This window comes from Podarcis erhardii, assembly GCF_964252035.2.
Source record: "Podarcis erhardii genome assembly, chromosome: 5".
NCBI classification, from domain to species: domain Eukaryota; kingdom Metazoa; phylum Chordata; class Lepidosauria; order Squamata; family Lacertidae; genus Podarcis; species Podarcis erhardii.
Genome location: NC_138509.1, coordinates 16,449,506 through 16,472,788, shown reverse-complemented (window position 1 = coordinate 16,472,788; position 23,283 = coordinate 16,449,506). Strand labels below are relative to the sequence as shown.

The following is a 23,283-nucleotide window of genomic DNA, read 5'->3' as shown; positions in this document are numbered from 1 at the left end:
CTCCCTCGGCCAATAAAGCGAGATGAGCACCGCAACCCCAGAGTCAGCCACAGGTCCCTTTACCTTTTAGTACCTTTGATGGCAGAAGCTCCTCACTAAGCAAACACTTGTTGGTGCATTCAGGTTTTCCTTCTACGTAACATGTGGATTTGTATGGTCCTAATTCTGTGCAGAAATTAAAGCTACCTGGAAGGAGCAATATCCAACTCCCAACACACGCATATATATATATATATATATATATGGTTTTGGTGTCCTCGGGTGTCTTCCCGTGTAAAAGTTGGGGTGTCTAGGCGACGTTTCGACGAGGTCTCACTCGTCATCTTCAGGCTGGTGCTTTCGGCTTCTTGTTACTGGAACAGAGCAGGATCTCAGTGTTTGAGTTCCTATAAATACTGTAGAGGGGGTGTGGTGTATAGCCTCCAATGTTCTGGGCAGAGAGGAAGTTCCCAGGCTAGTGTGCCTTTTCTTCTTTTGTTCCTTAATTACTTGAGAGATATCTTGAGTGATTTCTTGAGTGATATCCTGAGTACCACTTAGGTGGGTCATTAGGTGTGGATTAGTTGTTAAAGTCTTTGTGTCTTGACCTCTTGAACTTTGTGAAGAGTTTTCCTGAGAAGATGGCTGTACTGTACTTAGTTGTGCTCTGGCTTGGCTTCGTGTATAGGGGCGAGCTGTGGTTTTGTGGCTTGTGTCAGCCAGATCTGTGTAGGGATTGCAGGGGGGTGCAGCATCCGGAGGTGCCACCATGGATTGGCTACTGGATGGTGTCTGTAATTCATCTGTGGAGAGGGTCTGGGTTTGGGTCTGGTGTGGTTGATTGGTGTTGGCGTTCTGTGTGCCTCTGGATCTGTTGTCAGTTTTTGTGGGGAGGGCTAATTTCCAGATGTCTGGCAAGCGGGATGTGTCGTCACGCTTGTTCATGTTGTGAGGGTGTTTCTCTATCTCGATGGCTTCCATGATTATTCTCTTGTGGTGATGTTCCGTGTTAAAGAGCAATTTGGAATCTGCAAAATTAATTTCGTGTCCTGTTTCTTTCATGTGTTGGAAAAGAGAGGAAGTTTTTTCTTCTTTTTTGACGGCATTCTTGTGTTCTGCGATACGTGCATTTATTCGTCTGTTTGTTTGTCCAATGTACGTGGCTGGGCAGACTTTGCAGGGTATTTCATAGATCCCTTGGTTTTCCAACTGGATTTTATCCTTGGGGTTTCTGAGGATATTGGCTATTTTTTGGTTGGTGCAAAAGGCTGTTTTGATATTGTGTTTATGGAGGATTTTGCTAATTTTATCTGTAGTGCCCTTGATATAAGGAAGGAGGGCCATGCCATTGTTTTCTTCTGTGTCTTGGTTTTTGGGGGGTGTTTCCTTTTGGATTAGCTTCGTAATCCTGTTTTGCTGGTATCCATTGGCAATTAACACGTTTGAGAGATTCTGTAACTCAGTTGTCAAGTGGTCTTTGTCAGCCAGGCGTTTGGTTCTGGAGATGAGAGTCTTGGCTACGGAGTTTATTTGTGCAGGGTGGTGGTGTGATTGTGCATGTAAGTAGCGGTTGGTGTGTGTTTTTTTCCGGTAGATAGTGTGTCCTAGGGAGCCATCAGGTTTTTTGTAGATTAGGACGTCAAGGAAGGGAAGTTGGTTGTTGGCTTCTATTTCCATAGTGAATTGTATTTTGGGGTGTAAGTTGTTGAGATGTGTGAGGAAGCTATCTACGAAAGCATATATATATATATATATATATATATATATATATATATATATATATATATATCTCCACCTGACACCAGCTCTGTCAATTTTACAACCAAGCTAGTGTTTAATCTCCTGTTTTTAAGACCCGAGGGCTCCAGGGAGAGATTTCACACAGCCAAATGGAAAATTTCCCAGGAACCATTTGGAATGCTCCGAGCATCCAACATGTTGAAGGGAAAGCTCATTGCAACAGTGTTTTGCCACAGGGAATGAGCGTAGCAAGTTTCCCATGGCAGTTTAATGAACTTATGCTCAAGAATACTTTTCAAAGCCCGCAATTAACTGACACACTGTTGTGCTTAAATTAAACAAATCCTTTTAGGAGCTGACTTTAAATGTGTGGGGGAAACTACTTCTGCACGACACCAGTTTGCCTCTTGTTACAAAATTCGCATCTTGTCATCAGCTCCCCTCCTTTTTACTGGGAGGAGAGCAGAAGAATTGAGCGCGGAAGTAAAGCCTTAGAACAAATTTGTCCTCTCCTCCCCCCACTGAAGAAGAAGACATGATCAGCTATGGACAAGAGGAAACATCACCTCCAAGGCTGAATCTTCAAGGGCAAGACATTTTCCAAGACAAATGGATGAATTTCATGACATTGTATCCTATTGAATGACCTTCTATTTACATAAAACAGATAGCTATTGAGGCAATTCCCCTTCCCGAAGGGTCTTCAGGTTTAATTATTGTCTACCAAAGTGTGCTGCATACACATTCATGAAAAGCCTGCCGTGCATAGCTAAATCAGGATTGGCCTCCTGCAAGACCAGATCAACTGGAGACCAGTATGCAAGGCAGTGCTTGGTGCAAGAGGCTTCTACTGGTGCATAAGAATTGATGGTGACAGGGAAAACTGTATGAATTCTAAGAGCTGGGAGTTTTTTGGGCTTTGAATTTTAATCCCAGGCAGATCCCATAAAACTGTAATATCACAATTCAGATTCTGGGCCATAAAACTCTCACATCAGTTTTAATTGTAATAGCTTGAGTCCTAATCTGGTGGCTGGATTTCAGTACGTCTGGTTTTATCAGTCCCATTCCAGCGCTTGTGTCTGATAAAGGGCTAAAATGGCTAAGGCCTCTAGACTCTTTTGTTAGCCTGATAAATTTAGGCCTCTACTTGGCAGAGGAACAAACAGCTGCATTTTGATCCCATATGAGTTTTCCTATTGCAGAAATTCACTGTCTAAACAGCATTCGTTTGCAGCAGAAAGAACGAATAAATCTCTCGTTTCCTTTAGCAACTTAATAAGCCTTAGAAGAGTGTGTGCATCTTGAAAATAATACATTTTTTATGTTTCAAGAGCTCAGAGCCCAACAGCTGGAATGAGCTCATTTTGCCCCTTATCATTACTGCCCCCTTCCCTTTCCCTCATGATAACGTTATTTGGGGAGGCTGAGAGGATTCATGGTAGCAGGGGCGGAACTTTGGTCTTTCAAATTTCAGTGGCGCCCTATGCAAGAGCAAAAATTGGTGCCCCCCGCCATGGTTCCTATGTACCATGGTTCCTTGCAGCTCTCTGGATGCTGCTGGAGCATGAAATGGCAGAGTTGAGAGACTAATGGAGGATGTGCCATGATGAACTATCCCATGTCAGGGACCGTGCTAAGGAGGGCTGCACTGAGGAGGAATGGTGGGAGCCTCCCCCTCCCCCTGCTCCTGCTCCTGGAACTTCCCAGGAACATGAGGGCAGAATAGATTTCGAACAGTGGTTTGCAGAGGGGCATAGTTCAGAAGGCAGAAGCTGGGAAATAGTGGATGGGGAATAGCTAGGAGAAGCAACACTGGGAGAGAGAGGTTTAACACATTCACAGTCAGCATCCCTCTGCTCAGCCCAAGGTCATGAAGAGCTCAGAAAGTGTCAGAACAGAAAGCACAGAGGGTGCTTACGTAGGAGTGACATAGATTAATAGGGATGGAAGGGTGTGTGATCCTTAACTGGGAGCACCGCCATTTCTAGGAGATGTGTTCTTTGTTCTCTCACTGTGATTATTAAAATTTCTAACTAGTGAGACGTTCCTTTCTTTGATCTTCTTATCTACTGCCATGGGGGGAGGAAACCAATTCCCCAAAGCTTGACATCCTATCACTTTTGGGGTGGTGGAAAGAGAATGGACTGGTGTGGTGACTGCCAAAGTGAGTCCATTCCAGCATTGGTGGTGTCTTGGCCTGGTCCAGAATAGGACGGGGATGAAAGGCCTAAACATATTTTATTTTTTATTAGCTAAGTACATCCTTCTAACATGGGTTCCCATCCCATGTACATACATAGCATGAGCCCATCCCATAGTAGCCATAAAACCTTTCAGGATTCTTCAATGTTCTCTCTCTTTTAGCAGTCACTTTACAAGGCACATTACAGAGTAATATTGGCAAAAAGAGTCTCTGCTTTCTCTTTCGTAAAGTATGAAGCCATACTTTAACTGTAATAGCATTGAGGCAAAAGGACTGTACTATGACCATATACTCCCTAGGTGGCCCTAGGCATGCCATTCTTGGCTTCAGCGATCACCTCTGCAATATAGCGAGAATAGACTCACCTACATTACAGAGTTGTTTTTAAAGATTACAGCCACATAATTTCCGTGAAGCACTTTGAACATTTGGAAGTGCTCTATCAATCCTGTTATTAACTGGAATTCAAGAAACACTGCTATTGTTGATGATAAACATGCATGTTCCTGATGGAGATACAGTTTATACTAGGCGCTTTCCTCTTTCTTGTTAATTTCATTGTCTGGATGTTTATTTATTCATTCTTTTTTCAACATGGTCTTTCAGTTTGTAGTTGTCTAGCTACCACACCACTCTGAACGCAGAACCTCTTTGAAACTCCACTCTTTATAAAGCCCGGTTTATGTATCTGACTGATTGACGGTTGGTCACTAATGATGGCCTTTATATGAAGTGACTGTATCATGCCCTATGTGCCAATCAGACTTGATGCGCTTGTATTCCAGCTCAATTCTGTCATGAATGCTTTTTGTCCTGAAGGAGAGCCCCAAAGCATGAATCACAGAGAACAAACAAGGAGGAGAATTGTGATATCCAATTTACCAGGTTGCCACACACAACTTGCGGATGCTAAAGCAATAAAGTCCATTCCTATCCAACCCTGCATCATTCTCAGTTATGATCAGGGAAGCCATAAAGGTCAGTTGCCTGACATGTAGGCTGAGTGCAGTTGTGAACACATGTCCCAAATATGCACCTAATATGCTTATAATTATTCACAGTTTTCACCCATTTGCTTATCTGCTCTCTTGTCCAATTGATAATTTGGGGTGGGTTGGCTAGAGGCATCCCAGGAGCTAACCTTCAAAGCCCTATACGGCCTAGGACCCTCGTACCTACGGGACCGCCTCTCCTGGTATGCCTCACAGAGGAACTTACGGTCTTCAAATAAAAACATCTTGAAGGTCCCAGGCCACAGAGAGGTTAGGCTGGCCTCAACTAGAGCCAGGGCTTTTTCGGCTGCGGCTCCAACCTGGTGGAACGCTCTGTCACAAGAGACAAGGGCCCTGCAGGACTTGACATCTTTCCGCAGGGCCCGCAAGACAGAGCTGTTCCACCAGGCCTTTGGCCAGGGCGCAGCCTGACCCCCTCCTTTGGCAATCTTTACAAAACTTTAGTTTATGGTTGCCATCAATTTGGATTTTAATTAATTTTTATAATGTTTTTATAATGTTGCACTGTTTTAGTGTTGTTAGCCGCCCTGAGCCTGGCTTCGGCTGGGGAGGGCGGGATATAAATAAAATTTATTATTATTATTATTATTATTATTATTATTATTATTATTATTATTAACAGTAAAAGTAGGTATATGGGCCTTCACATCAGGACTGCTCCTATAGCTTCATAGAATCGTAGAATCGTAGAGTTGGAAGAAACCCCAGCGGTCATCTAGTCCAACCCCCTGCAATGCAGGAATCTCGAACTAAAGCATCCATGACAGATGGCCATCCAACCTCTGCTTAAATATCTCCGAGGAAGGAGAGTCCACAACCTTCTGAGGGAGTCCGTTCTACTGTCAAACAGCTCTGACTGTCAGAAAGTTCTTCTTGAAGTTTCCTCAGAATTTTCTTCATTGTAACCTGAATCTATTGGTTCGAGTCCTACCCTCTGGAGCAGCAGAAAACAGGCGTGCTCCATCTTCCATGTGGGAGCCACAGAAGCGCATGTCACAATTGTGCAAATTCCAAGAGAACAAACAGATTCCATGCAGATGCCACTCATATATGTGGGTGTCCATCTGGGGGAAGGGAGTCAGCAATAGTTAAATAAACATCAAATTCTAGTTTTGTCCCCATCCTCTTCTCTTCTGTGTTCTACAAGAGCAACACTGAGACTAAGGAGACTAAGGAGGAGGAAGCTGTAAAAAGGATGGCTGAGGGGCAGATTGTGGTTGGCAAGGCAGTGTCCCATTGAGCCCAGTTTACCAACTTCCGCTGGCAGTGCTGTGTATACAAAGCAGATTTGTATCTGCTGTGTATACAAAGCAGGGGTGGAGGGAAGCCAGCACAGTGTGAGGATCACGGAACTACCTGTGCATTTCCAGGTGGGAGAGAAGGAGTTCCATATTGCTCCTTGTTTCTCATTTTGTTTTGTGGTCTCCTCAGCAAAGAAACTGAGCATTGCCTTTCTTGGCTCAAAGTATTGCCTTTCTTGGCTCAAACCACTGAAGACTAGCTGACCTCTCCCCTCCCCTCCCCTCATGCATGTTTTCTCATGTTTCAAGAGCTCACTCACCACTCCTGCTGGACATTTCAGTTACAGCATGAAAAATGGACTCGAGGAATGAAGATATTTCCCCTTTGACCGGCACATTTGCAGAAGATATGTCAATGATCTGAGGCAAAGGGGTGCAGGCAGCCTTTCAAGAGAAAAGTTTCCCTGCCTGCAAACACACACACAAACACACACACACACACACGTACACACACACAACTCCAGCCTTCCCTCCCCAAATTCTTCTCCTTTGCTTGCTTATTGGAAGAGCAATAAATATCAAGCCGACAAGCCCTTCTCAGAGTTACAAAGCCTACCTGTAACTGAGCTGGATAATTAGCAGCCTTGAAGATGATATATGACTTTCATTACCCTTTGGGACTGGAGACTAAATGAGGACACAGCTAATTGCCGTGCAAAGCAGTTTGGCATGAATGAGAAAAATGCAGGCGCTGTCTCCTGCCAAAAAAGAAAAAAAGAAAAGTTCCTATTGCTTCTCTGATCTCATGGCTGCGTTTTTGCCGCAGGAGTTCACTCGGTGTCCATAAATCATGGGCTGCTTATGGCTGAGACGGCACTGAGTCATCAACATGTAATAAGCTGAGTGACAGATTCCAGCCTGACTACATTAGAACTTCAAACTAAGTCCTCCCCCCCCACTCCCGTGTTTCCAGAGCCCCCGACACAATCCCATACTTAACAGAAAATTAAATCCAGACTACGCAGAAAGGGTGGCTACAAAAGACACACGCCTTGTTTACTTCACATTCACAAATGCGTCAGAGGGGATGAACTCTGCTATGGCACAATGCTAACGACTTTTACACAGCGTGGTTTGTCCTTCTTCATCTATTACCATTGATTAAAACGTATTACCTTCTGCAAACGAGCTAAATTGGCACACTGTCATCCCGGGTTTCTTTTGAGAGATAAATGCAGCTTAGCGTTCTTGGGAAAGAGTAATCTCTTGTGAAAATGAAACTAACCCTGTAGAACAGTGGTTTTCAGACTGGTCTTTTTGGACCTGTCTGCCACATAGGAGATTTTGGTGTCCATACTAGGCCAGCACACTGAGTTCATGCCAAGTGAGGGTCAAGTCTGTTGATTCACATATAAACTGAGAATGGACTCAAGGCTAGCGATTCCCAAACTCACCCCCTATCTAGACTACTTAATGATTTTTTCCTGCCTGTTTTAGCAATTGTAATTTTGCTAGATGCTGAATGGCTTTTGTACTTCAAGGTATTCAAATGGTCATAAAATGAAAGTATTTCAGAGCATGTGCAGAATATCTTTCCTTAATTACTTAACACCTCCAATCATATCACCTTCTTCCACACATAGAAAACACCTCCAAGCACTTTGCTTAGTCTACTTAAGTTTTTTAGGCAGCAGGAAAAAAACACCATTTTACTGCCCCCCCCATTGCCCCTTCATTCTAGCAAGCCAATTCACAAAACAAATATGCTTTCCCCCTCTTTTTAAACAGTTTCCCAGGAGGAACCTTCTCACCATCTCTCTTTCTCTTCTTTCCTCTCACTGTCTTTCTGCTTCCTAATCTTCTCTCCACCTCTTTCAAGTCGCTTCCTCCTGCCTCGTCACTTTTGCTCTGTCCAGGAACAGCCGCTGCTGCCACTGTTCACAGCCACTGTCCTTGTTCTTCACAGATAATCACAGACCACCTGAGTCAAGCTTGTGGACCATGGTTTGGAAGCCTCCTGCTCTAGAACACAGCTGTGGCTGCAGGGGAAGGCGAGAAGTGGTCACTTTTAGGGGTTCTTGTGCACCATTTTTGATCTGCACTTTGAAGATTCCCCAGGAAGCTCCTGAAATTTGCCAGGAATCTACTGCTGTAGAAAAATGGGACCCCTGATCTGTTGACCCCATTGGACTGGTGTCTTGATGTGTCTGTTCCACCCTCAGCCATGAGCCTCCCATAACAGTATCTCCAAAAAATTTTACACATCACCTGGGAAGACAGGCAAACTAACGCCAGTGTACTGGAAGAAGCAAAGATCACCAGTGTAGAAACAATGATTCTTCAACATCAACTTTGTTGGACTGGTCAGGTTGTGCGGATGTCTGATTATCGTCTTCCAAAGCAACTGCTCTATTTTGAACTTAAAAATGGAAAGCGTAATGCTGGTGGTCAACAAAAGAGGTTCAAAGACTCTCTCAAGGCAAATCTAAAAAAATGTAGTATAAACACTAATAAACTGGGAAACCCTGGCCTGTGAGCGCTCCAATTGGAGAGCAGCCTTCACCAAAGGTGTCATGGGCTTTGAAGACACTCAAATTCAGGACTAAAGGGAGAAACGTGCTAAGAGAAAGTCACACTTGGGAAACCCTCACCGTGATCAACTCCTGCCTGGAAACCTTTGTCCCCACTGTGGAAGGACGTGTGGATCCTGAATTGGCCTCCACAGTCACTTATGGACTCACTGTTAAGATCATGTTCATGGAAGGCAATCTTACTTGGCTACAAAGAGGAAGAAGAATACTGAAGTCACTCCTGTGTCGCAAGTTCTCACCACCTTTCCTTTTCCCTTTATGGGTTAAGGACTAGTGTTCTTCTCCTTCTGTGGATTTGTGCAGGATGTGCAAGAAGGCCTATTCTTGGGCCCTCACCAATTAGTTCCCTTCCCCTCCATTTAAAGGCACTTACTACACAAAACTGGAGCTTTCCTATAGTCTCTGAGAACAGGCACATAATTCATTCCCGAGAATGCCAAATTGTAGCTGACATTTAATTTAAGTAAAACTCGAGGCACCATAATACAAAGCTCTCACTAAAAATAAAATAATGGTGATGAAACCACAAGAATATTTCTCTGACATGAAGATGGGCTCCCCCCGCCCTTTCAACAACAGTGCATGTGCCAAGTTTTTGATGATCCACAGAAGATGACATGGCTGTTTCAGATTCTGGAGCCACATGTTACTATTTCCATCCACCCCCAAACAAGATGCTTGACACACACAAACTCCTGTGAGAGACAATTGACACCCTGCCTTCTCACTCGTGCACACAAGGCTCCTTTCTACGGCTCCACCCTTTCTTCTTTGTTGCTTGGGGCCTGAAGTTAGCTTCCCAAACACTTGCCATCACCCTTTCTTCAATCCAGTTTAAAACCTGCCTCTGGAACCCTCGTCTTCAGTCTTATAGAATCACTGTAGATCTAGTCTAACATTCTGCATTGCAGGAATCTCAGCTAAAGCACCCATGACAGATGACCATCCCACCTCTGTTTGAAAACCTCCAAAGGAGAAGAACCTTTAAGATTCACCCCTGCCTTTGCTTGCACCCATCCCTTCTAATCTTTGCCCCTCTCTTTCCTTCCACCCATGTGTTGTCATCCCCATGGCCAAGTGCTGCAGATATTGATAGTTGCTAGGGAACAGGGCATAGCTCAGTGGCAGAGCATTTGCTGTGCCCAAAGAGGGTCCCAGGTTCAGTCTTCAGCATCTCCAGGTATGGCTGGGAAAGCACCTTGTCCGAGCCCCTGGAGAGCCACAGCCAGCCATGAAATACTGACAAAGATATGGGACGCGGGTGGCGCTGTGGTCTAAATCACTGAGCCTCTTGGGCTTGCCAATCAGGTTGGCGGTTCGAATCCACGTGACGGGGTGAGCTCCCATTTCTCTGTCCCAGCTCCTGCCAACCTAGCAGTTGTGGTGGGAAGGTAAACAGCGTTTCTGTGCGTTCTGGTTTCCCAGAAGTGGTTTAGTCATGCTGGACACATGACCCAGAAAGCTATCTGTGGACAAACGCTGGCTCCCTCGGCCTGAAAGCAAGATGAGCGTCACAACCCCATAGTCGCCTTTAACTGGACTTAACCATCCAGGGGTCTTTTACCTTTACCTTTACCTTTACCTTTACCTTTACCTTTACCTTTACCTTACTGACAAACATAGACCAATGGTCTGGCCTACTGCAAGGCAATTTCCTATGTTCCTACACACATAAATGCTCAAACAAACAAACAAACAAACAAACACAGCAGCTATTTTCATGACTCTCTCCTATCATCCCTTCCACTCTTAGATGATACTGTCTTCCAACCCCCATAACCATGTCTTTTCCCCCCAGCCAGTTTGTGGGATATAAAAACACATCCCTGTAATAAACAACTATGGGGCACACACACACACACACACACACAATTCTCCTCATAATAGGGATTAATTTTGGGGTGGGAGTGGGAATACAGGTAGAGGTTTTTTTTAAAAAAAACCTACTCTGGGGACCATGTAACTCTATACTCAGCTCTTGGGGAGAAAGCAATCGGCCATCCATCATTCACATCAGATAGATGCCTTGCTTGCTTGCTTATTTATTTTCTCCTAAAAAGTTATATCCTGCCTTTTCAAGCAAGAGTCAACCCAAAGCTTCCCATTCAAGACATAAGTCTAGCTTGTTGAGCAACGGCTAATGACAATGGCCATACACAGGTTGAGGAAGCTCAAGAGAAGGGTGCAGTTACCGAAGACAACACAGTACAAGACAAAACAGTACAAGACAACACTGCCAATCATTCGTCAAGTGGATTTTGCAGGTTTTTGCAGTGTTGCAAACACCTTCAAAATGTTTTGCTGAAGGTGACGAATAGGATGGATGCAGTCATAACTGGAGACCTCCAGAATGACACCTCTGATGCTTTGAAAATGACCATAGTTTGTCTTGACCTTTTACCTTGTCTCACACTTCATTCCTGGACATTGGACACCATATTTGCTTCCAGGTTCATAAAGCATTTCCAGGGTCCGACAACAGGATGCAAAGCAGAGTGATTAATTAAGGAGGCCCTGAAATGATTTCCTCCCTTTCTTCCCCACAGATAAAACACTCTACCACTAGTGCCGGAACACTGATACTTGTGATCATAGATCCAGTCACATCCCATGATGATGATGCCATGATGCCATCCATCTCTCAATACACCAGTGTCAGAGCAATTCTCCTGCCCACATACAAGTTGATAGATCACCCAAGTATGTTGGGCTTGTTTGCCACAAACTGTCTTGAGAGGCGTGAAAGTTGGCAGGTGATAGTTGCTGTCTGTCTTTAGTCCGGTTACATCAGGCATTAGAATCCAGAACCTGGATAGCATGGCAGGGTTTTCAAAAACTCAACAACTACCTCAACAAAAGCACATGAAGGAAATGTCAAGTTATGCAGCAGCTCTTAATGCTTTTGGTGCTAGCTTTTGTTTCTAAGCCGCTCAGCCATAAGCATAACTAATAGTCACACATGCCAGGGATACTCTACAACATTGTGTTGCAGAACCCCCTTGTTTATACTACATTTTCAATGCCTCATCCAGTGTTTTAGTCCAGACGTTTAAAAAGCAACAACTTTGCATTGCTGGTCCAGTAATTCTTGAATAAAATTGGCTAAGCAATAGACGAGACCTTGAAAAATAGTAGAAAGATTAAGGGAGAGAAATAAATCGAATAAAGAGGGAAAAATAAGCTTGTCTTCATCTGAAGGGAATCAAATTGAAGCCTTTTAACCTTCCACATAAGTTCCACACCGTTGCCTTTTAAAATCAGTTGAAAATCATTTAAAATCAAATTGATTTTGGCTTTTACATTCAGATGCACTTCAGCTTTTCACTTACAGGGTTTTATCTGAGGAAGGTCTTCAGCCAACCTGGGTTTCAAATTGGCTGAAAATCAGTTCGGCATGTTCGCCTGCTTAGTGGAATTGTCCCATTTCCATTTCATTCACAGCCAATCACAATCAGATTAGTCTGCTGGAGCAACTGTGTCAGGAGGCAGATTTCATGGGTGTTTTAGCAAAGAAATGGTTTGTAATGCAATGAAACATTTGTTTATAGCAAGTCGCAAAGCTGCTGCCCATTTTGATATCGATGGACGCAAAAGATGGATAGCTGGGGAAGATCATATAGGCACCCTATAAAGGAGCTTGTTCCATCTCTTATTATAGGAGATGAGTAAAGACCCCAGAATATCTTTCCAGATCTGCATCTTCCTCTACATAAAAGTATCAGGGCGCCCAAATTGGACCTTTCCCTGTTCACCTGTTCCCATTCATTGTGGAGAAGCATTTGGACCTAGCGGCTATGACCCAATCTATCTGACATTAGGTGCCCAGCCCAAAAGCAAGTGAACTGAAAAGACTACCAGAGCCGTAATGCACTGCAAGACCACCTGCCATTTATTTTTAATCAAATCCCTTAAGTGGTTTGTTCTTAACAGTTGGGTTTTGGTTGCAGCAGCTGCCTTTATCATGCTGTTTGAAACACACACACCTTGAGCTAGGACTAAGCTGGAAGGAGAAACTAGTTTCATAAAAGGGGTTCACCATAATCAAAAGAACCCTGCCTCCTGTTGGGATTTTTAAAACTACCATGGCAAAAAGTCCGATAAATGGTTCTTAGATCTGATCCCTAACTGCCTAGGTTTCCCCCATGTGACCAGTGCGGAAAACATCACCCTCACTCTAACGGCATCGGAGCATCATTAAATCTGATCAACAAAGGCGCATTGTGGCATCACTGTATCTAGTATATGAACCTAGATTGATTCAGAACATGCAAGGAGAAATTTCTAAAAAGACAATAATGGCCAGAAGCAGCACCGAATAACAGGGAAATGGTGTCTGTAAAGAGTTGAAAAAAATCTATGAAAAGTGTCAGGTTTACTGGTGTTGGGGAGGTGAGATCTTCTTCTTAAACCTTCTATTTTATGTGTGCATGCAAATACGAATCCCCGTGACCCACGTAAATAACAAAATAATTGGCTGGGTGCCTGGATTCGAAACGTGGGGCTGGACTCACACTGCAGGGCTGGCCCACCCATGAGGCAAGGTGAGGGGGCTGCCTGAGGCGGTAGGATCCACTGGGGCAGCAGATTCAGCCTCTAAGGAATGCATCCCCTGCTGCTCTTGTCGCAGTGGCAGTGATGGGAACAGCATGCTTTTTGGAGGCTGGATTTGTTGCCGCCTTGGCTTTTACATCAGCTATGGTGAATAGGAGGCACTGCTGATCTCCTCCCACCCTCATTCCTGAAGTAGATCTTCATTCACTCCTTCTTCCCTGGCAGGAGGCAGGCGCCATTTTGTGGTTCACCGCAGGTGCTAAAATGTCCTGGGCTGGCCCTTGTGTGAAATGACACCATCATATGGTATTAGGTACATTCAATGTTCAACAAAGAGTCTTGAGGCCCCTTAAAAACCAACAAATTATAAATGGACTACAGGCCATGTCATCAGATGCATGAAGTACAATCCTGAATTACAGATACAGTGGTACCTCAGGTTACAGACAATTCAGGTTACAGATGCTTCAGGTTACAGACTCCGCTAACCCAGAAATAGTACCTCAGGTTAAGAACTTTGCTTCAGGGTGAGAACAGAAATCATGCTCCGGCAGCATGGCGGCAGCAGGAGGCCCCATTAGCTAAAGTGGTACCTCAGGTTAAGAACAGTTTCAGGTTAAGAACAGACCTCCAGAATGAATTAAGTTCTTAACCTGAGGTACCCTTGTATATATAAAAGCATGGTATGTGTTTGCATGCTTGAATGTGTAGGTTGCAATCAATGAGGTCACTAGAAATTAAATCCCCAAAAGTACCGACAGTGATAAGTATGTACCGTATTTTTCGCTCTATAAGACGCACCAGACCACAAGACGCACTTAGTTTTTGGAGGAGGAAAACAAGGAAAAAAATATTCTGAATCTCAGAAGCCAGAACAGCAAGAGGGATCGCTGCCCAGTGAAAGCAGCAATCCCTCTTGCTGTTCTGGCTTCTGGGATAGCTGCGCAGCCTGCATTCACTCCATAAGACGCACACACATTTCCCCTTACTTTTTAGGAGGGAAAAAGTGAGTCTTATAGAGCAAAAAATACGGTAATTACTTACTTACTGGAGTACCTCGCAGGTCCAATCAGCTGCTGGATCGCATTCATTTTTCTATAGAACAGCCCATTCCAAAAGGCATTTTTTGGGTGGGTGAAATGGTGGCCAACACACAAAATGGCAGTTTCAACTCTAGAAACCAGCACTGGATTTGGGAGGCAAAGATGTCAGGTCGAGGATGTGGGAGAGAAGCGAAGCTCATCTAACAATTGACCTCTCCACCTGACTCCTGTTTGTAGGTATGCTTATCTGTACATAGTTTTTGTCACAGAATTGTAGAGTTGGAAGGGACCCCAAGGATCATCTAGTTATAAAAGGTAAAGTGACCCCTGACCATTAGGTCCAGTCACGGACAACTCTGGGCTTGCGGTGCTTATCTTGCTTTACTGGCCAAGAGACCTGGCATACAGCTTCCGGGTCATGTGGCCAGCATGACTAAGCCGCTTCTGGCGAACCAGAGCAGCACACAGAAACACCATTTACCTTCCCACTGGAGCGGTACCTATTTATCTACTTGCACTTTGATGTGCTTTCGAACTGCTAGGTTGGCAGGAGCAGGGACTGAGCTTACCCTGTCACGGGGTTTCGAACCACCAACCTTCTGATCAGCAAGACCTAGGCTTTGTGGTTTAGACTACAACGCCACCCACATCCCTTCATCTAGTTATACTGGCTTCATATATTTCAGTGGGCATTCTCCATATATTTTTGAGTGTTATCACCACAGTCATGAGGGCTAGAAACTTCCTTTGTTTGTTATTTCTAAAATGATAGGTGACATTTTTAGGAAGCCGAATGCTATGGCCAATGCCACTCTTTTGCCCCACACAAACATACTTTTTCATTTTTTGGGTGCTCCTATGGAATGACGACCATGACTGCATTTCTTAAAAACATCAAGTAAAAATTATACAATTGTTTTTGGATTGAACAAAAGAACCGGTGGTTGGTCCTCTAGATGAACAATCCATGTAGCATCCCTTTCATGTGCCAACAACTGTTATTTATACAGCTTATGCCCTTTTATCGTGACAACTCAAATGCTGAGCAGAGCATATACAGTCTATAACCATCACCACATTCAGGAAAGGAAAGAAGAAGGGGGGGGGGGAAGCACTTTCTGCAGATAAATATTATGAAGCGAAACTTGCATTTGGGGTTCCTGGATAATGTCTTTTAAATATTCTATTTGCACCGACTGCTTGATGTTGTTTTAATGAGTTTCAGCTCTTCTACTCCCCAGCCCTGAACCTCGCTGAATAAAAGCTCGCTACAGAAGTGGCTGGAATAGATCTTTAGAAAATGGCATGGCTTGAAACATTCTGGCCCTCAACCTAGTCTGCACTTGTTTCTCATTTGCTTCACTTCTAAAATCCCAGTTCCATCAATGTGACACCTTTCTCCCCTGTATAAAGCAAAGCAAGACACTACTCTAGTCTCTCCCCTACCCCGCCTCCCTTGCAAGGAGAGAACAACGCCGAGAGCTTTAAAGGCTCCCCTCAATCCCTTCTCCCCCATTATGGTAAAGTGTGATATTAATGTCATTCTGTTTGTATTAAAAATCTCCCTTCAGCCACGGGCTGCCTGTTCGCGGTGACGGTGTCAACTTCAAAGTGCTTAAATAACAGCACTCCTTTGAGTTGACTTGCACGTCGCCAGATCTCCTTACCTGAGCAACTTCTGAGGAGAAACGCCAAGCTGCCTCGCGGAATCTCTGAGACGGCTCGGCGGCTTCTGTTGTGATGTGAGTTCAGCAAGGCCCACATCATCTAGAGGGCAAAGCCAGGCAATGGCAGCCTCTGCTGTTTGCCGCTTCGGCAGACAAAACAATAGTGCCTCATGCCAACAGTTAAAGGAACTGTTAAGGTAAGCCAAAGGGAAATTGTATGGACCCATGGAGACTGTGCCAAGGGAAGCTGTAATGGCCCCAGAGGGTGCACTGATTTCTGTCTGGGGAGCATTAATGTACCATCTGGCAGAGACTGAGTGTTATGTACTGAAGTTCTCACCCTGGGCCAGCAGGGGAATACTGTAGATAGTTCAGGTCCACATATGCAAATAAGGGATCGAAAGTGACATTCAATGATTGGATAGTTACAGAAAATGGTTACTGTTGCGTTGTAGTGGAGCTCTATATAAGCAGGCTGGCTGAACCCTTCAGTTCAGTTCTGTCCTGGCCTGTGAATAAACAAGAGCTGTTTGAAAAATCACTGTGTCATCTGATATGTTCACCCACAACTTAACACTGAGAGAAGACTAAATAAAGGCCATTTACCAGGGAAGCCATTTTGGAAATCAGTCACCTCTTCCTGCACTTCAGATTTCTCATTTTTCCAGTCTTCAGCTCTCCACATTTCTGCATCAGTTTGCAGTTTATTTGTTTTTAATCCTCACGAAATTTCATCCATATTTTAGTGTGATTCGGCCGCCCCCTAATATACACACTTTCCGTAAGGAATTTCCCGTAATAGACATTTTGACAAGCATCGTGCATTTCTGTATGGTATTTCCATGAATATATGCATGCTTCCACAGCATACTTGCTCAAATGCATTATTTGGTTGGGGAATTGCCTCGCAGAGAAGTGCAAACATCCAAAGGCTAGCTGTGCTTCAGTTTGCATAGTTTCAGGAAGTGCAGATGACTCAAGTTTGCATTAGAATGTGAACTGGACTGCATTCCTTCTGTACCTGCAGAGGTTGCTTAGGCTGAGAGTAACTGACCAACATCACCCAGTGAGCTTTGTAGGTAGTTGGTGTTTGGAGATCAGAGTTCCCAGCTCCATGCAGACAAATGCTCTTCAAACAAGCTGTATTTTTGTGCCTTTATCTTGAATATATCCAAGAGCAGGTCCTTGAACCTTTGTGCAAATCTTTGCCTAGCCATGAGCATCTTTGCCCTTCCTACTGAAAGCCACTGTCCTTGTCACCTGTTCCGTTCTACCCAACTTCAGAACCCACCTTTAGTTCAACACTGCAAAATGGGCACCCCTTCCCCATTTTTAATCTACAGATTATTTTGACTTTTGCTCTGTCGATCTCTCTCTCTCTGTGTAGATTTATCTCTGTTGCTTCCTGCTTCCTTCACCAAATATGGGTGGGTTTGGGTTTTTTGCAGCAATAAGAGAGGTCAACAGTCAACAGGTAAGTCAGGGAGGACTGACTAGAAGAAGAAGAAGAAGAAGAAGAAGAAGAAGAAGAAGAGTTTGGATTTGATATCCTGCCTTTCACTCCCTTTAAGGAGTCTCAAAGTGGCTAACATTCTCCTTTCCCTTCCTCCCCGACAACAAACACTCTGTGAGGTGAGTGGGGCTGAGAGACTTCAAAGAAGTGTGACTGGCCCAAGGTCACCCAGCAGCTGCATGTGGAGGAGCGGAGACGCGAACCCGGTTCCCCAGATTACGAGACTACCACTCTTAACCACTACACCACACTGGCTCTCACACTAGGGAAAGCAAAGCTGCGCCTGTTGAATTTCTGCCTGATATGATGCTATAAATGGCACAGAAAACTTAACCAGGAGAAGAGACCCCAGCTAAAGCATTCATCTTCAGTTAGTGGGTCATGGACTTATCTAGGCTGAATAAGCATATGCTAAAACAAAATAGTTACCCCACACCTTTAAGGTGCCACAGAACACTTTATTGCTTTTCTACAACAGGCTATCCCTCTGGAGTTACTGCTCATTTAGAAACTGACCCCACAAAGCCCTCCCTGTCTCCCATTCTAAACAAGCTAAAATGACCAACTAATTATAAAAGTCTTAAAAATTATATGCACAGATAATATTAGTTCTTTTCAAAATGGGGCTTGATATATCTACTATTTATTCAGCCCCAAAGACCAATTCATTTTTTGGAAACATATTGCACATTTAACTAGAACAAAGCTTAAATCATCTAAGCTTAGTGTTTTAACTTCCAGCCTCTCTTTATTCTGCTTAATGACTTGCACATTTTTTTTACACAAGCACAATATAATTTTATTGCCTGATATAATTCCCCCCCCCCCATGTTCCATTTGTTCCTGAAAGAGACGCGAAGGGAATTAAAGACCATTCAATGGTGCAAAGCTAGTGAAATGGTGAGCTCCGAAACACGAAGCCTGGGTTTCAGAACTTGCCTCTCTCTATGCATCATGATATGGCCTTAAGCCATTAGCTCTCCCTACTTCCCATTAATATACAGGGTGGCCCATTGATATAGCTCAGGGGTCGGCAAGGCTTACCGGCCATGGGCCAGATCATTCCTGCAGAGATCATCCGTGGGCTGGGCCAGTGCAGCGCAGCGCTGGAAATCGCGTCTGCGCATGCCCAGACGCCAAAAATCGCGCCTGTGCAGAAGTGATTTCTGGTATCTGAGCATGCGCAGATGTGATATTTCTGGCGCTGCTCTGCGAGTCCCCGTGCCGCGCTGTGCCAGTTTAGCGCAGCGCGTGGGGGACTCACTGAGCAGGCAGCTCGGTTCAGGGGTGGCTTGTGGGCTTGTAAAACGGTCTTCGTGGGCCACATCTGGCACATGGGCCACACATTGCTGACCCCTGATATAGCGGAATGAATGAAATTCATCACAACAGATCATAAATGGTAAAGGTACCCCTGCCCATACGGGCCAGTCGTGTCCGACTCTAGGGTTGCGTGCTCATCTCGCTCTAGAGGCCGTGAGCCGGCACTGTCCGAAGACACTTCCGGGTCATGTGGCCAGCGTGACGAAGCTGCAGCTGGTGAGCCAGCACCAGCGCAGCACACGGAAATGCCATTTACCTTCCCGCTATAAAGCGGTCCCTATTTATCTACTTGCACTGTGAGGTGTTTCGAACTGCTAGGTGGGCAGGAGCTGGGACCGAACAACGGGAGCTCACCCCGCCACGGGGATTCGAACCACCGACCATATGATCAGCAAGTCGTAGGCACTGAGGTTTTACCCACAGCGCCACCTGCGTCCCTACAACAGATCATATGGGCACACAAAACCGACACACAACAAAGTGACAGTGGAGTCAACTAAAAGGATTGTTTTTCTTTACTGGCATATGCGCCGCTGGGGTGCAAAGATCCGCCCAGCACCCCTAAATTTAGTTTAGCCTGCAAATTAACTTTTATTATGCCTTATGTCATTATTATCATTTGAGAAATAGCGCTCACACCTGTGCGGCACCAAAAGGAGGGTTTTTTTTGGTGTGCGTTTTGTTTAAAATCAGCTTTTCTAAAGAAAAAAGCTGATTTTAAACAAAACGCACACCAAAAAAAAAAAAATCAGCTTTTCTAAAGAAGACAAAGAACAGATTGGGAGTTGGTGTAAAGACTCCACGCATGCCCTTACAGTCATGGGGGGTGTCTGAAAGATGAGACGGGCGCATGCGTGGGAGAGCCATCTCAGGCAGCCTTTCTTTGTGGGATCAACCTTATTTCTAGAGGAGCTGGGAGGGCCCTTGCAAGCGCGCATATACGAGTTCTCCTTCCGGAGCCTGTGTGTGCTCCCGTCGCTAGATAGGCGCGTTCTCTTTCTGTCTGTTTCTCCCTCTTTCCTGTCACTCCCCCTCCTCCTGGCTTTGGTGAGCAAGACTTTCCAGAGAGCTCTCCCTGCAGCAGCATTAGCAGGCAGGCGGAGCGAGATCAGTCATGTCAAAGGTGCTGCTGAACCCGCTGCCACATAGCAGCTCTATACAATTCGGCACCCGGGTGGCCTGCACCTCTTGCACCCCCGGGTAAAGACGGCCCTGACAGTAAGACTGTGTTTTGAATGCTACCAACTGTTACATAAATACTAAATGTTATTACTTGTCCGAGGGACGTGGGTGGTGCTGTGGGTTAAACCACAGAGCCTAAGACTTGCTGATCAGAAGGTCGGCGGTTCGAATCCCCGTGACGGGGTGAGCTCCCGTTGCTCGGTCCCTGCTCCTGCCAACCTAGCAGTTCGAAAGCATGTCAAAGTCCAAGTAGATAAATAGGTACTGCTCTGGCGGGAAGGTAAACAGCGTTTCCGTGCGTGGCTCTGGTTTGCCAAAAGTGGCTTAGTCATGCTGGCCACATGACCCGGAAGCTGTACGCCAGTTCCCTCAGCCAATATAGCGAGATGAGTGCCGCAACCCCAGAGTCAGTCATGACTGGACCTAATGGTCACGGTTCCCTTTACCTTATTACTTGCCAAGGGCAGCCAACAGGGTGCCACGCAGAAGTTTCTGGCCTGAACATTGGCCGTGCTGGCTGGGGCTGATGGGAATTTGTCCAAAACATTCAGAGGTCACCCCTTGTTGGCTACCCCTAACTTAAAAGGTACCGACCAATATCTGGGGGAAGATAAATTATGTTCACCTGAGAAATGGCACAAGCAGGGCCGTCTTCACCCGGCAGTGCAAGGGGTGCCAAATTCTGGGGGGCGCCAGGCACAAGCTAGGCAAAACGAACTTTTAAGTCCTGCTGGTTTTAATGAGAGTTAAATCTTATTCTACTGAAATAATTTTTTAAAAGAATTTAGCTGTCCCTGAATAGTGTTTGTGACAGTAGGTTATTGTAACAGCAGTAGGTTATTGTTCAACCATCATACTCAAGAACCGCTTCATCCCACCAAATCAGCCAGGCAGAAGAACAAATTGAAAAAGAGACGCGACACAGGCCAATATTCTGAGTACAAAATTAATTTTGACATGAGAGGCGAATGAAATACCTCCCTTTTTTTTTTTTAAAAAAAAGGCACAATACCTACAGCTAAAGGCAAGTTTGGATTTAATCAGAGTAGGGGCTTAACTCTTTCCCAATCAAAATTCTTCCTCCTGCTCCTTTCCCACTTATGGATACATTAATCAGACCCATATATTCCTGCCCCCATGTCAGGAAAAGAAGCTTCGGTGGGGACACCTCTGGGACAGAAGGCCCAGAAGGAAAAGGTAAAACACCATATTAACTCTGCTGTTCCTCTGATCAAATTCAGAGTACCCTTCCCGCAGTTGCATTAAATTAAGTTAAACTGATTGTATATGAACAGCTCAACCTACTTTTAACCTATTCTCTGCTTCTTCTTTTTTTAAGTGCCGTCTTTCCTCCTGTCCATTTAGATAACAAAGTTTGCCAAGAGGGTTACAAGAGGGACATACGCCATGTAATCAGTAAATGAGTGCAGAGGGATGGATTTATTACAAGAAATAGGCTCTCGATCCACACTGAGCTCTGTATAACACTTCATCGGGGTAGTGATAGAATTATTATTGATTTAAACGTCTGAACCCCAAGAGGAAGAACAATGTAAATGACTCCAAGGCTGATGCATCAAAGAGGCCCATATTGGGCCCATTGGTGTCACAAGGCTAGCTCAGGATGCAACAGAACATGCAAAGGCTCAGCCCTGTCCTCTCTTCCCAAACACCCCCACTTATAGGGGGCTCCATTGGTGGGGATGTTAAATACAGTTGCTTCTCGAATGCCTCCTGGGTCTAGTCTTATGACAGTGTGGGAGGAGGGAAGGGGGAGTTTCTCCTTATCCACTTTCTCTAGTGGAGCCAGCATGGTGTAGTGGTTAAGAACTGTAGACTCGTAATCTGGGGAACTGGGTTTGAGTCTCTGCTCCTCCACATGCAGCTGCTGGGCTAGTCACACTTCTCTGAAGTCTCTCAGCCCCACTCACCTCACAGAGTGTTTGTTGTGGGGGAGGAAGGGAAAGGAGACTGTTAGCCGCTTTGAGACTCCTTCGGGTAGTGATAAAGCGGGATATCAAATCCAAACTCCTCCTCCTCCTCTCCTCCTCCTCCTCCTCCTCCTCTCCTCCTCCTCCTCCTCCTCCTCTACATCATGTATGATTTTGTAAACGCCTATCATTGTCCCCTTTCACTTCACTTGTCCTTTTTTTTCTAAACCAAAAAAAGCTCCAGGTTGCAACTTATTGTCACATGGGAGTTGCTCCAACCGCTGGATCATTTTGGCCACTCTTCCCACCTTCTTTTCCAGCTCTGCAACATCCTTTTTGAGGTACGGTGTCTTGGATTGCAGCCCGAATCGCTTTTATAAACAGAACAGCTTATCAATCTCCTATCCTTATAACTCAGCCACAAGGCAGTTAGATTTATAACAATATAGTTTCAAGAGTGATCCAGCCATTTACATCGCTCTGCTTGTTGGGCTGATATTTTATGACATCACTCCTTTCCATGATTACACCTGATTGAGAGCTATGTATTGTTCAAAGAGTGCTGGGCTGCCACAATCTTGCAATAAATCTACCTCTGAACTCTATTACTGACGGCATCTTGATTGAAATTAATTAACACCAAAGTGCTTGAAAATGTACCTCATCAAAACCAGGGTAATCTGTTAGGTTTTATTTATTTAACCGGCGGCTTTGCAGTTTTTAAAAAATGTGCAGTTGTAATAACTAAAAATAGAAGGAAAGGTGCATGGTCTCCACCACCCTGCAATGTGAACCCCCCACTTTCCAAACAGCTTTCAGTCCCAAAAGGCAAAAGTTGAGGTCTGGCTTATCTGTTGTAAGCAAGTCAATATTACATGTACCATTATTTTTGGATGTTAATCTAAGGCTGAAGGCTTGTCAGGTCTGGAACAAGTTCAGAGCAATTCTGAAGAGGGCAGAGAAACTGGTTTGCTAGTTAGATGCCCAACAATGGTGACATGTTATTAAGTAGCCAATGCTGTAATCTTATATCTCTTACTTGGAAGTAAGCCTTATTGAACACCATAGGACTGACTTACTTCTGAGCTGACATGTAAAGCAGGAGTGAGGAAGATGTAACTCTCTAGATTTTGTTGGCCTCCAACTCTCAACAGCACAACCAATGAAATTTCTACCCTAACAACAACTGACCGGGGTGGGGGGCACAGGTTCCTAGGGGTGTAAGAAAGCCGAGATTTCCATTCAGACATGTATTTGTTGCAATCAGTCCTGTTTCTGTTCTGCTGCAGTTTGGTTTCTGCCA

The 23,283-nt window shown here is 44.8% G+C and overlaps 1 long non-coding RNA gene across 1 annotated transcript in view; it reads right to left on the bottom strand.

Annotated features, from left to right (window-relative positions):
- Nucleotides 1–23,283, bottom strand: part of LOC309343194 — a 244,646-nt gene that overhangs the window by 89,281 nt on the left and 132,082 nt on the right. Inside the window, exon 2 of the long non-coding RNA XR_014157171.1 lies at nucleotides 14,762–14,934. This is a non-coding gene — a long non-coding RNA (uncharacterized lncRNA). The remainder of the gene's footprint in view (nucleotides 1–14,761; nucleotides 14,935–23,283) is intronic.